The sequence below is a fragment of the Rana temporaria genome, chromosome 4, assembly GCF_905171775.1.
Source record: "Rana temporaria chromosome 4, aRanTem1.1, whole genome shotgun sequence".
NCBI classification, from domain to species: domain Eukaryota; kingdom Metazoa; phylum Chordata; class Amphibia; order Anura; family Ranidae; genus Rana; species Rana temporaria.
The window spans coordinates 33903575-33914732 of NC_053492.1; the positions used below are offsets into that span (position 1 = coordinate 33903575).

The following is an 11158-nucleotide window of genomic DNA, read 5'->3' on the forward strand; positions in this document are numbered from 1 at the left end:
GCTGCTTTATATTCATAATATTGCATTTACTGCCAAGTTAGATGCATTTTCAGTATGTCACTTATTTGTATTGTGTTTAATCACCATTAGGGAGCGCGGTATTTTCTCTTCTTTTCTGTTTTACCATAATAGAGTAAGCACATTCATCACGCTGTAACAGACCGAAAAGCGTGAATCGTCTTTTACTAACACGGAATCAGCTAAAGCAGCCCAAAGGCGAATGGAACATCCCCTTTATAGTGCTGTTGTACGTGTTGTACGTCACCGCGCTTTGCTAGATCATTTTTTTAAAACGATGGTGTGTAGGCAACGTCGTTTTAATAAAGAAGTTGGGAAAACTTTGTTTTTTGGACATGATGAAAAACAACGGTTTTTTTTTTCATGCTGAAAAATGATCGTGTGTACGCGGCATAAGTAACATCTCTCAAGATCTTGTTCTTGGTTAATTTATCCCAGTAATCCAGAAGATGGCCATGAAAATTATAAAAGGCAAAATCCTTATATGGGATATGAGCATAAAAAATTTCCGTTTTTTTCACAGTTGTTACTTGCTGCACCATATATTAATGGTTGTGTTATATATACATATCGGCAGCTGTAGTCTCTTGTGGCTATCTGTATGACAGGCAGTGCAGTCAGGATTCTTATAGACAGCTACAAGGAAAACAAAGGCTGGTTATAATTTATATGATTTTACTACTACTACCAACATTTGTTACATTTTGGTATATACTTCAGGTTTCTGTCGCTTTGTGTGGTAATTTTATGTTCTGACACAAACCTGTGCTTTGCTGATGCCTGAAAAATCAACAGGTTCACTTTAATTCCCCCCTCTCCGGCTGCACTCAGTCACCTCTCCTTTGCTCCTCCAGCCACCAGAAAGATAGGCCTGGGTAAGTTCTGAGTCAAATAAACTGGAGCTTACACAAGGCTAAGGACTCTTTCAAACCCCATGCAACAATGCTGGCCAATCACTGAAAACCAGCACTGTCCCATGAGAAGAAGGGGGTGGGGGGAATAAAGTGATCCTCCATTCCTTCATACCTAGATGTATCTGGTATTTACTCCTGGAGGCTAAATGAGAAACTGGTGGGGGAAGGAGGTTACTGCCATCATTGACCTACTTTTGAGAATGCTAGTTTCCTGGCTTTCCAATAAAAGTGATCTGAGCAGCTTTATAGCCGCCTGATCACTTTTACAGCACTCAGAAGAGGCCCCCTCCCGCCGCAGTTCCCGCACTCTCAGTGGCAGCTGGTGTATTTTTTCTTTTGGGGGGTGGGGGGCAAACAGCTTGCTCAACCCTTGTGAAAGTTACATTTGAAAAATTGAAAAAGTGTCAAAAAAATTAATACAATAAATAGAAATAATAAGAAACATTTTAAAGCACCCCCGTACCCCTAAACTCGCATGTACAGTATTTCACAAAAGTGAGTACACCCCTCGCATTTTATTATATTTTTTCATGTGACAAATTACACCTAGCTGCAATGTAAAGTAGTGAGGGTACAGCTTGTATAAGAGTGCTGTCCCCTCAAAATAACTCAACATAAGAGGAAGACACTCCTGAAAGCCTGAAACCTAAGGAGGAATTAGAGGCTGTTTCCCTTATCCACTTAAGGACCGCCTCCTGCACATATACGTCGGCAGAATGGCATGGCTGGGCACAGGCAAGTACAGGTACGTCGCCTTTAAGAGCCCAGCCGTGGGTCGCGCGGTGACACCGCCGGCGGGCACACGCGACCCGGTCCGAAGCTCCGTGACCACGGCCGTGGAACCCGTGGACCCGATCGCCGCCGGTGTCCCGCGATCGGTCACAGGAGCTGAAGAACGGGGAGAGGTGTGTGTAAACACACCTTCTCCGTTCTTCACAGTGGCGCTGTCATTGTTCGTCTGTTCCCTGATATAGGGAAAGACGATCAATGATATCACATGTCCAGCCCTGCCCCCCTACAGTTAGAAACACATATGATGTCACCCTTAACCCCTACAGCGCCCCCTAGTGGTTAACTCCTAAACTGCAATTGTAATTTTCACAGTAATCAATGCATTTTTATAGTACTTTTTGCTGTGAAAATGGTCCCAAAAATGTGCCAAAAATTGTCTGATGTGTCTGCCATAATGTCGCAATCATGAAAAAAATCGCTGATCGCCGCCATTAGTAGTAAAAAAAAAATATATTAATAAAAATGCCATAAAACTATCCCCTATTTTGTAAACGCTATAAATTTTGCGCAAACCAGTCGTTAAACGCTTATTGCGATTTTTTTTTAACAAAAATAAGACAAATACGTATCGGCCTAAACTGAGGAAAAATATTGTGTTTTTGGGGATATTTATTATAGCAAAAAGTTAAAAAAATAGATTTTTTTTCAAAATTGTCGCTCTATTTTTGTTTATAGCGCAAAAAAAAACGCAGAGGTGATCAAATACCACCAAAAGAAAGCTCTATTTGTGGGAAAAAAAGGACGCCAATTTTGTTTGGGAGCCACGTCGCACGACCACGCAATTGTCATTTTAAGCGAGGCAGTGCCGAATCACAAAAAGGGGCAAAGTCCTTAACCTGCATATTGGTCCGGGACTTAAGTGGTTAAGATTGGAGACATAGCTGCAGCTGACCGTTGTCCAGGAGTTACCAAGGAGATAGGAGCCACCATTGTCTGCTGTGTACTACGACTTGATGCACCACTAGACCCACAGGGGTCCACCGATGAGGTGAGAGGCTGGTACTATCGGGGTGAGGATACAAGGACTATTTCTGTGATGCTTGTATAGTCTGACATACCTGGACTCCCTTATCCATCCCTCTCCCCATCTTGTTTACATCTTTAACAATTGCTGTGTTAAAGACTGATTATATACACATACTTTTTTCCAGGTTATCAGATACTTTCGTGGATGCACTTTTTTATGAACACTTTATGCATGGACTTGCTTATATAGTTCATGTATATTTTTATCAAATTTCACACTATATTTACACAGACTTTGAGTACTTTCTGGATTATTTGCTGTTGTTGCATTTAACATTGTATTTTTATTAGATTTATATATTTTATTAATTTAATACATTACCACTAGATTAACAAGCGTTACTTCAATATTTATACACACGGGTGCTGGTAAAACTATAGGAGTTTAGCTTCTGTTTACACTTTAGCTAGCACTTTAATATTATTATTTATATTTTTTGGTTGAACACTTTGGTAGCGCATTAGTACTTTAAACTATTGTTTATTTATATCACAGTTCATTGAGGGAACAATGAATGGCAACATGTACTGTGACGAGCAGAGCATGATTCCCTCCCTTCAGAGACTGGGCCGTTGGGCAGTATTCCAACATGACGACCCCAAACACACCTCCAAGACGACCACTGCCTTGCTAAAGAAGCTGAGGGTAAAGGTGATGGACTGGCCAAGCATTACTGCAGACTAAACCCTATTTAGTATCTGTGTGGCATCCTCAAACAGAAGGTGGAGGAGCACAAGGTCTCTAACATCCACCAGCTCCGTGATGTCGTCATGGAAGAGCACTCCATTGGCAACCTGTGAAGCTCTGGTGAACTCCATGACCAAGAGGGTTAAGGCAGTGCTGGAAAATAATGGTGGCCACACAAAATATTGACACTTTGGGCCCAATTTGGACATTTTCACTTAGGGGTGTACTCACTTTTGTTGCCAGTGGTTTAGACATTATTGCCTGTGTGTTGAGTTATTTTGAGGGGACAGCAAATTTACACTGTTATACAAGCTGTACACTCACTACTTTACATTGTAGCAAAGTGTAATTTCTTCAGTGTTGTCACATGAAAAGATATTATAAAATATTTACAAAAATGTGAGGAGTGCACTTACCTTTGAGAGATAATGTAGATGCAAACATGCACGCATATGGAAATCGTGATTGCACCACACGTGAGGTATCACCATGAACGTCAGAGTGAAGAAAAAATTGTAGTGCCATCCACACATTCAACTCTAAACTGATAACCTGTAAAGGCTTTTAACGCATTGCTTATGGACAGTTTTAGGTACTGTAGTTTGTTGCCGTTTCACAGGCGTGTGCAATTTTACCTCTTGACATGTTTGGTATCTGCTTACTAATCAATGCATCGTATTTTATACTTATATAATGTTCCAGTAGGCAAAGGGGTTAAAGATGTCAAAACGATCAAACGTTACTTACCGTATAAAACTTGGTTCAGGTAGTGCTGTTCTTTGTTTCTCCCTTAAAAAAGAAAAATAGTTTGAATAAGTGGATAGCAAGTCTCATCTGGTAGTACTAACCCCTTAAAACATGGGTGCTCAACCTGTGGCCCTCCTGTAGGGCTGGGGAAAAAATTGATTTGAATCGTGAATCGAGTTGCAAGGTCAAATCGATTCAGATTTTGACCAAATCGATTTTTTTTCCATAGGACTGGCGCTCCGTGGACTAGGCCGAAGCCACGCCCCGCCTAAAAAATCCTGCCCGCAGCTCGCCGCGGTTCTGGGAGAAGGCTGTGAGGCCGGACGATGTGGACTAGGCCGAAGCCACGGTCTTTTGCCAGGATTGCGTCGAGCTGCGGGCAGGATTTTTTAGGCAAGGCCGCGGCTTCGGCCTTGTCCTTTTCCCAGGATCGCAGTGGACTAGGCCGCAGCCCGAAGCTTCTTTGGACCGGCGCGGTGTCCATCTGAAAAAAAAACTTGATTCGAATCGTGAATCAAGTTTTTTTTTAAAAATCGCTCTACCCTCCAGTTGTTGCAGAACTACAAGTCCCATCATGCCACTGCCTTTGAGAGTCATGCTTGTAACTGTCAGCAGTGTGCAATGCCTCATAGGAATTGTAGTTCTGCGAGAGCTGGAGGTTGAGCACCCATGCCTTAAAATTTTATTGTACTGATTTTCATAGAAACTATCATTCTATATACCTTTATTTTGTTTCCAAAGATTAACTTGAAGATCCCATACAGATGGAGTACCTTTCTAGTAGGGTTGTCCCGATACCACTTTTTTAGGACCGAGTACAAGTACCGCTACTTTTTTTCAAGTACTCGCCGATACCGAATACCGATACTTTTTTTTAAATGTGTCCCCAAATGCAGCCATGTCCCCCCACAGATGCAGCCATGTCCCCCCACAGATGCAGCCATGTCCCCCCCATATTCAGCCATGTCCCCCCCATATGCAGCCATGTCCCCCCACATATGCAGCCATGTCCCCCCACAGATGCCGCCATGTCCCCCCACAGATGCCGCCATGTCCCCACACATGCAGCCATGTCCCCCCCATATGCAGCCATGTCCCCCCATATGCAGCCATGTCCCCCCATATGCAGCCATGTCCCCCCATATGCAGCCATGTCCCCCCATAAGCAGCCATGTCCCCCCATAAGCAGCCATGCCCCCCCCCTTACCTGCATGCTGCCGCGCCGCTAATATGGGCGGGGAACATTACGCTTTCATTTAAATGATTCGCGCCGCGCTGCATATAGACACTCCCCCTTGCTCGGGATTGGACAGATCACCCGAGCAAGGGGGAGTGTCTATACGCGGCGCGGCGGGAACATTACAGCTATTCAAATGAAAGCTGTAATGTTCCCCGCTCGTATTAACCAATGCGGCCGGCGGGATGCGGTGTAGCGACGGGCGGCGGTGGGGGGGCTGAGTATTCTATTTAGGCATCGGCGGTATTTGCGGGAGTACAAGTACTCCCGCAAATACTCGGTATCGGTCTCGATACCGATACTAGTATCGGTATCGGGACAACCCTACTTTCTAGTGTAGGATGTTAGGCAAATTTTGTTTTTGTCTCTTTCTGTTGTCAAGGTAGTAGGGATGAAGCTCTGGAAGAAGCTTCTAGAACATAGGTAGGGAGATTCAAATGGCCAGCCTGAATATTTATCATGGATTGGCCAATCTCTGGAGAGGAATTTCCAGAAAGTGTCTGGGGAGGTGATAAATAGCCTGTCAGTGTGAGAACTGCCTGCTCAGTATCAGGAGCCGTGTGTGCTCCTGATAAACAGAGCACCATGCCTGACTCGTTCTCCCTGTGTAATCTACATGACTGAGTCATCAGTTTGACAGATCGGATACTGCTCTGCTTCCTTATGTATGAAAGCTACTATTGTTTTCAGGGCTGTCTTTAATATTGATTGGACCCATGGAAACATTTTTGCCCAGGAGAAGGCAGTGGAGATGGGTATCTGTCAAAAACAGGTACCAGCTCCCTGCTCCCCCCAAAGTGCTAAATGTGGCAGCGGAGGGGGGGAGGAGGCAAACATGTGGAGCTTCTCCTCTTGGGTGGAGCTCCGCTTTAATTTGTTCCCTAAATGTTCACATCCAGTTTGCATAAGTGTGAACTAATAATACTATACAATTGTGGTTAATTTCAATAGAACAAAGTAAGAAGAAGGTTCTGGTTTGTAATCTTCCTTACCAGACTGTTTAGGGAGTTTTTTTCTTGAAAATATCTTTTAGAGCTTGAATCACCTGAAAAATAAAATGTAAAAATAAAAAATAAAAGTGATTATCTATGGACCTGTTTATCAAACATCTGTAACACATCCATTTCTTTTTCTCAATATCTATATTAGTAAATATTATAACAACAAATGTTTATGTATTCTATCATGTTTCCCTTTCCTCCCATCTCCTCTTTTTTCTTGCCATCATTCTCCCTCTCATTTTCTCCTTTTCTTCTTCCATCTCTCCCCAGATCCATGAATCAGACTGAGACAGAAAATGCAGTAAAAAAATGACACCTTTAATGTAATGGTAATAATGGTACAGATAGTAAACACAGTGAAAACATAGCCAGGGATCGGAAGCTAAAACGAGTAATCAGATGAGCCAGTAATCAGGAGACCAGAAACCAGCATAGTTGGAAGCAGAAGAAACAGGATCAGGAACCAGAAGGGATGTCAGCCAGGCAAAGTCTTAACATAGCAGAGACACTCCAGATATGTTGACCAGGCGAAAACATGAAAAAAATGACCAAGGCAGTTTAAAATAGCCATAAGGGGCTGGCTGTAGGCAGGACTGACGAACAGTTAATGATAGCCAGGTGAGCCACTGTGGAACTATGAGTGCTGACAATTATCCAACAGCCTTGACAGTACCCCCTCCTCAACGACCCATCCGCCTCTGAGGCACTAGGTTTGAGGGGAAAATGAATATGGAAAGTACGAAGGGGGGCAGGAGCATGTACGTCCGAGGATGAGACCCAAGCGTTCCTCCAGACCGTAAGCTCTTTAGCGAACAAGGTACTGTATGCGTTCATGAGACTAATGGGAGTCAATGATAGATTGTATCTCATGCTCCTCATGGTTCTCAACTTAAACCATGGAGTCTTGCCTATCACTGGCACATCGCAAGGACTCTTGGACCTGCACCCAAGTGGAACAGAGATCACACAGATGTTCCCCTAACGCAGGAATTCTTTGAGGAATAAAATGTGTCAGGCAACATGGATGTCTGGAACCCATAATTCACCATAAACTGAGACAATTGGGAAGCGGCATTGATGGCACTATTGGCACTATTGTGAGCAAACTCCGCCCAAGGTAAGAGGTCTGACCAGTTGTTATGGTGGTCAGAAATATAGCAACGTAGAAACTTTCCTTTGGCTTTGTTGGCTAGTTCTGTGGCTCCATTGGACTGCAGGTGAAACGCCAAGGAGAAGGAAAGCTGAATTCCCAACTGTGCACAAAAGGCTCGCCAAAACCTGGACACGAACTGGCTACCCCTTTCTGAGATGATAACTTTAGGTAGCCCATGTAAAAGAAAGCTAACCCGAGCAAAAATGGATGCCAGTTATTTGGATGTAGGCAACTTCTTAAGTGGAATACAATGACATATCTTTGAGAACTAGGGATGAGCAGAACCTTCGAACGGACCGAACGTTCACGCAAACTTTAGAACCCCATTGAAGTCTATGGGACTCGAACGTTTGAAATGAAAGTGCTAATTTTAAAGGCTAATATGCAAGTTATTGTCCTAAAACAGGTTTGGGGACCCGAGTCTTGTCCCAGGGAACATGTATCAATGCAAAAAAAAGTTTTGAAAAGTGAAGTTTTTTTGGGAGCAGTGATTTTAATGATGTTTAAAGTGAGAATTTTTTTTTTTGAATATCGTACCTGCTGGGTGTCTATAGTATGCCTGTGAAGTGGCACATGATTTCAGTGTTTAGAACTGTTCCTGCACAAGAGACATTACTATAAGGCCCCGTACACACGACCGGATCTATCCGCTGGAACTGGTCCGCCGGACCGATCCGGTCGTGTGTAGGCCCGAGCGGACAATTGTCGGACGTGTTCGGTCGTCTGTACAGACTCACCGGACACGTCCGACCGACCGCCATCCCCCGCATACGTCGTACTGAATCGACGCATGCGTGGAAGCTTTAAACTACAAGGCCGCCCACGTTGCCGCGTCATCGTCGCGGCGACGGCGTGGCCACGCCCCGCATATTGTTTACGCGCGGATTTCTGTCTGATGGTGTGTACAACCATCAGATAGAAATCCGGCAGCCGGACGCAGCGGATCTGTCCGCTGGAAACGGTCCGCCGGACCGTTTTCAGCGGATAGATCCTGTCGTGTGTACAAGGCCTAAGAAAAAAGTCATTTACAACTGCTTGCGGCTTTAATGTAATGTCTGGTCCCTGCAATATGGATTAAAATCATTGAGAAAATTAGCATGGGCCCCCCCCCCTCCCCCCAGGTCATTACCAGCCCCTTTGGCCCTATATACTTTGAACAGCAGTATACAGGCGGTGCATACAAGACAGGGACTGTAGGTTTGTTGTTAAGTAGAATCTGTTTGTAATTTTGAACTGGTACTTTTTTAAAGTGTAGCTCCAGCCATAAAATCAATTTTTAAGCTTTTTGGAAAACATAGGGAAGTGTTATCACCCCTGTAACATTTGTTTTGCTGTCTGTGCACATTTGTTCAGATGATTGCACCTCACTTTCTGTCCCAATGACAAATGTTTTTTTTTTAAATTTGTTTTTTTTGTGAAACAAGGATATGTGATAAAGCATCAGTGGAGAGAAGACACCTCTTAGGCCTCGTACAGACGGACGGACTGTCCGCTGAAAACGGTCTGCCGGACCGTTGTCAGCGGACATGTCCGCCCGGAGATTTCTGTCTGATGGTTGTACACACCATCAGACAGAAATCCGTGCGTAAACGATACGCAGCGACGTGGGTGGCCCTGGAAGTTCAAAGCTTCCACGCATGCGTTGAATCACTTCGATGCATGCGAGGGATGGCGGCCGATCGGACATGTCCGGTGAGTCTGTACAGACGACCGAACATGTCCGACGGACAGGCTTCCAGCGGACATGTTTCTTAGCATGCTGCAAAACGGTCGGCTGGACAAATGTCCGCTGGAAACCTGTCCGGTCGGCCGTACACACGACCGAACATGTCTGCTGAAACTGGTCCGCAGACCAGTTTCAGCAGACATGTTCGGTCGTGTGTACGGGGCCTTACAGAAAATAATTTCCCTTCCTAGGGGTAGATTTCCTCTCACTTCCTGTTGTCTCCTTCCGTTTGCAAGTTGGAGTCGTTTGTAGGTTGGATGTTTGAAAGTAGGGGCCTGCCGTATATACTCTGCAGAAATTTGGGCCCTAGATGTTGGTGTTGCCTCAACACTGTAAGCCCTCACAGTTAGTCTTGGTGGGCGCTGGAACGCCCTGCTGTGAAATATTAGATCAAGAATTGTAATTACATGCCCCTGTTGAACAGGGGCAAAAAAATTCGGCCTTCATTGGTGGTGCTGGTGCCACAACACTGTAAGCCCTCACTGTTACTCTTGGTGGGCGCAGGAATGGGCCCTGCTGTGAAATATTAGATCAAGAATTGTAATTACACACCCCGGTTGAACAGGGGCAGAAAAATTGGGCCTTAGGCACTGGTGCTGGTGCCACAACACTGCAACCCCTCACAGATACTCTAGTTGGAGCTCAGGAATGAGCCCGCTGCAAAATATTGCATTAAAAATTGTAATTACACACCCATGTTAAACGGGCAGAAAAATTAGGCCTTAGGCACTGGTGTTGGTGCCACAACACTGAAACCCCTCACAGATACTCTAGTTGGAGCGAAGTAATAAGCCCTGCTGCAAAGTATTGCATCACAATTTTTAATTACACGCCCCTGTTAAACAGGGGCAGAAAAATTGGGCCTTAGCCACTGCTGGCAGTGCCCAGAACCAAAAATTTTCTTACAAGCTATCAGCATGGTCATTGAGGAGGAAAAGGATAGTCACTCAGCATAACAGGATAGTCACTCAGCATCAGCATAGGCAGTCTTGAAGGGATCTGACGTTTCAAAAACAATTATTCAGTTACATCAGCATCAGGTGCTTGGTAGCTGGTGGTGATCCAAGCCTGATTCATTTTTATGAAGGTCAGTTGATCGACCGAGTCGGTGGAGAGGCGCACCCTGTGATCGGTTACAAAGCCTCCAGCAGCACTGAATGTGCGTTCCGAAAGAACACTGGATGCAGGACAGGCCAGTAGCTCAATTGCATACTGTGCAAGCTCTGGCCAGTGATCCATCCTCAAGACCCAGTAAGCCAGAGGATTTTCAGTGGGAAAGGTGTCCAAGTCTGATCTTGCCCCTAGGTATTCCCCCACCATGTAAAACAGACGCTGGTGATGGTTGCTGGAACCGGTCATACCTTGGGGCTGTTTTATCTTCTGCTCCCTCTGCGCCGGCAAGATAAGGTCCGCAAGCTTACCCTTGTAACGTGGATCAAGGAGGGTTGCCAGCCAGTAATGATCCCTCTCCTTGATAGCGAGAATCCGCAGGTTTCGCAGGATCAGGGAGGCCATACATCGTAGGTTTGCTGAGGCATTCGGTGCGAAGTCCTCTGGGTCACTGAGGATGACAGGATCCGCAGCCACCTCGTCCCAGCCACGTACAAGTCCATGGACTTCTTGGGACTGTAATTGATCCCTTAAAGACTGCTGCTGATGCTGAGTGCTAGGCTCCACCTCCTTGGTGACACATCCTCCTCCTCCTCCTCCTCCTCCTTGTCCTCTTACTGTATGATAGGCGGGCAAGCAGGAACACTGTCGGGATAAAGGGGGCCTTGAGAGGTAAGGAAGTCCTCCTCTTCCATCCTCTGTTCTGCCTCAAGGGCCCTGTCCATTATTCCACGCAGCGTGTGCTC

General features: G+C 45.2%; 1 long non-coding RNA gene across 1 annotated transcript; it reads right to left on the reverse strand.

The window, feature by feature from the left end:
* Positions 1-377: 377 nt before the first annotated feature.
* Positions 378-6469, reverse strand: LOC120935282. Its single transcript, XR_005748392.1, has 3 exons — positions 6415-6469; positions 4186-4227; positions 378-654 (listed from the first exon to the last, which is right to left on the reverse strand). It is a non-coding gene; the product is annotated as an uncharacterized LOC120935282 (long non-coding RNA).
* Between the last annotated feature and the right edge of the window lie 4689 nt (positions 6470-11158).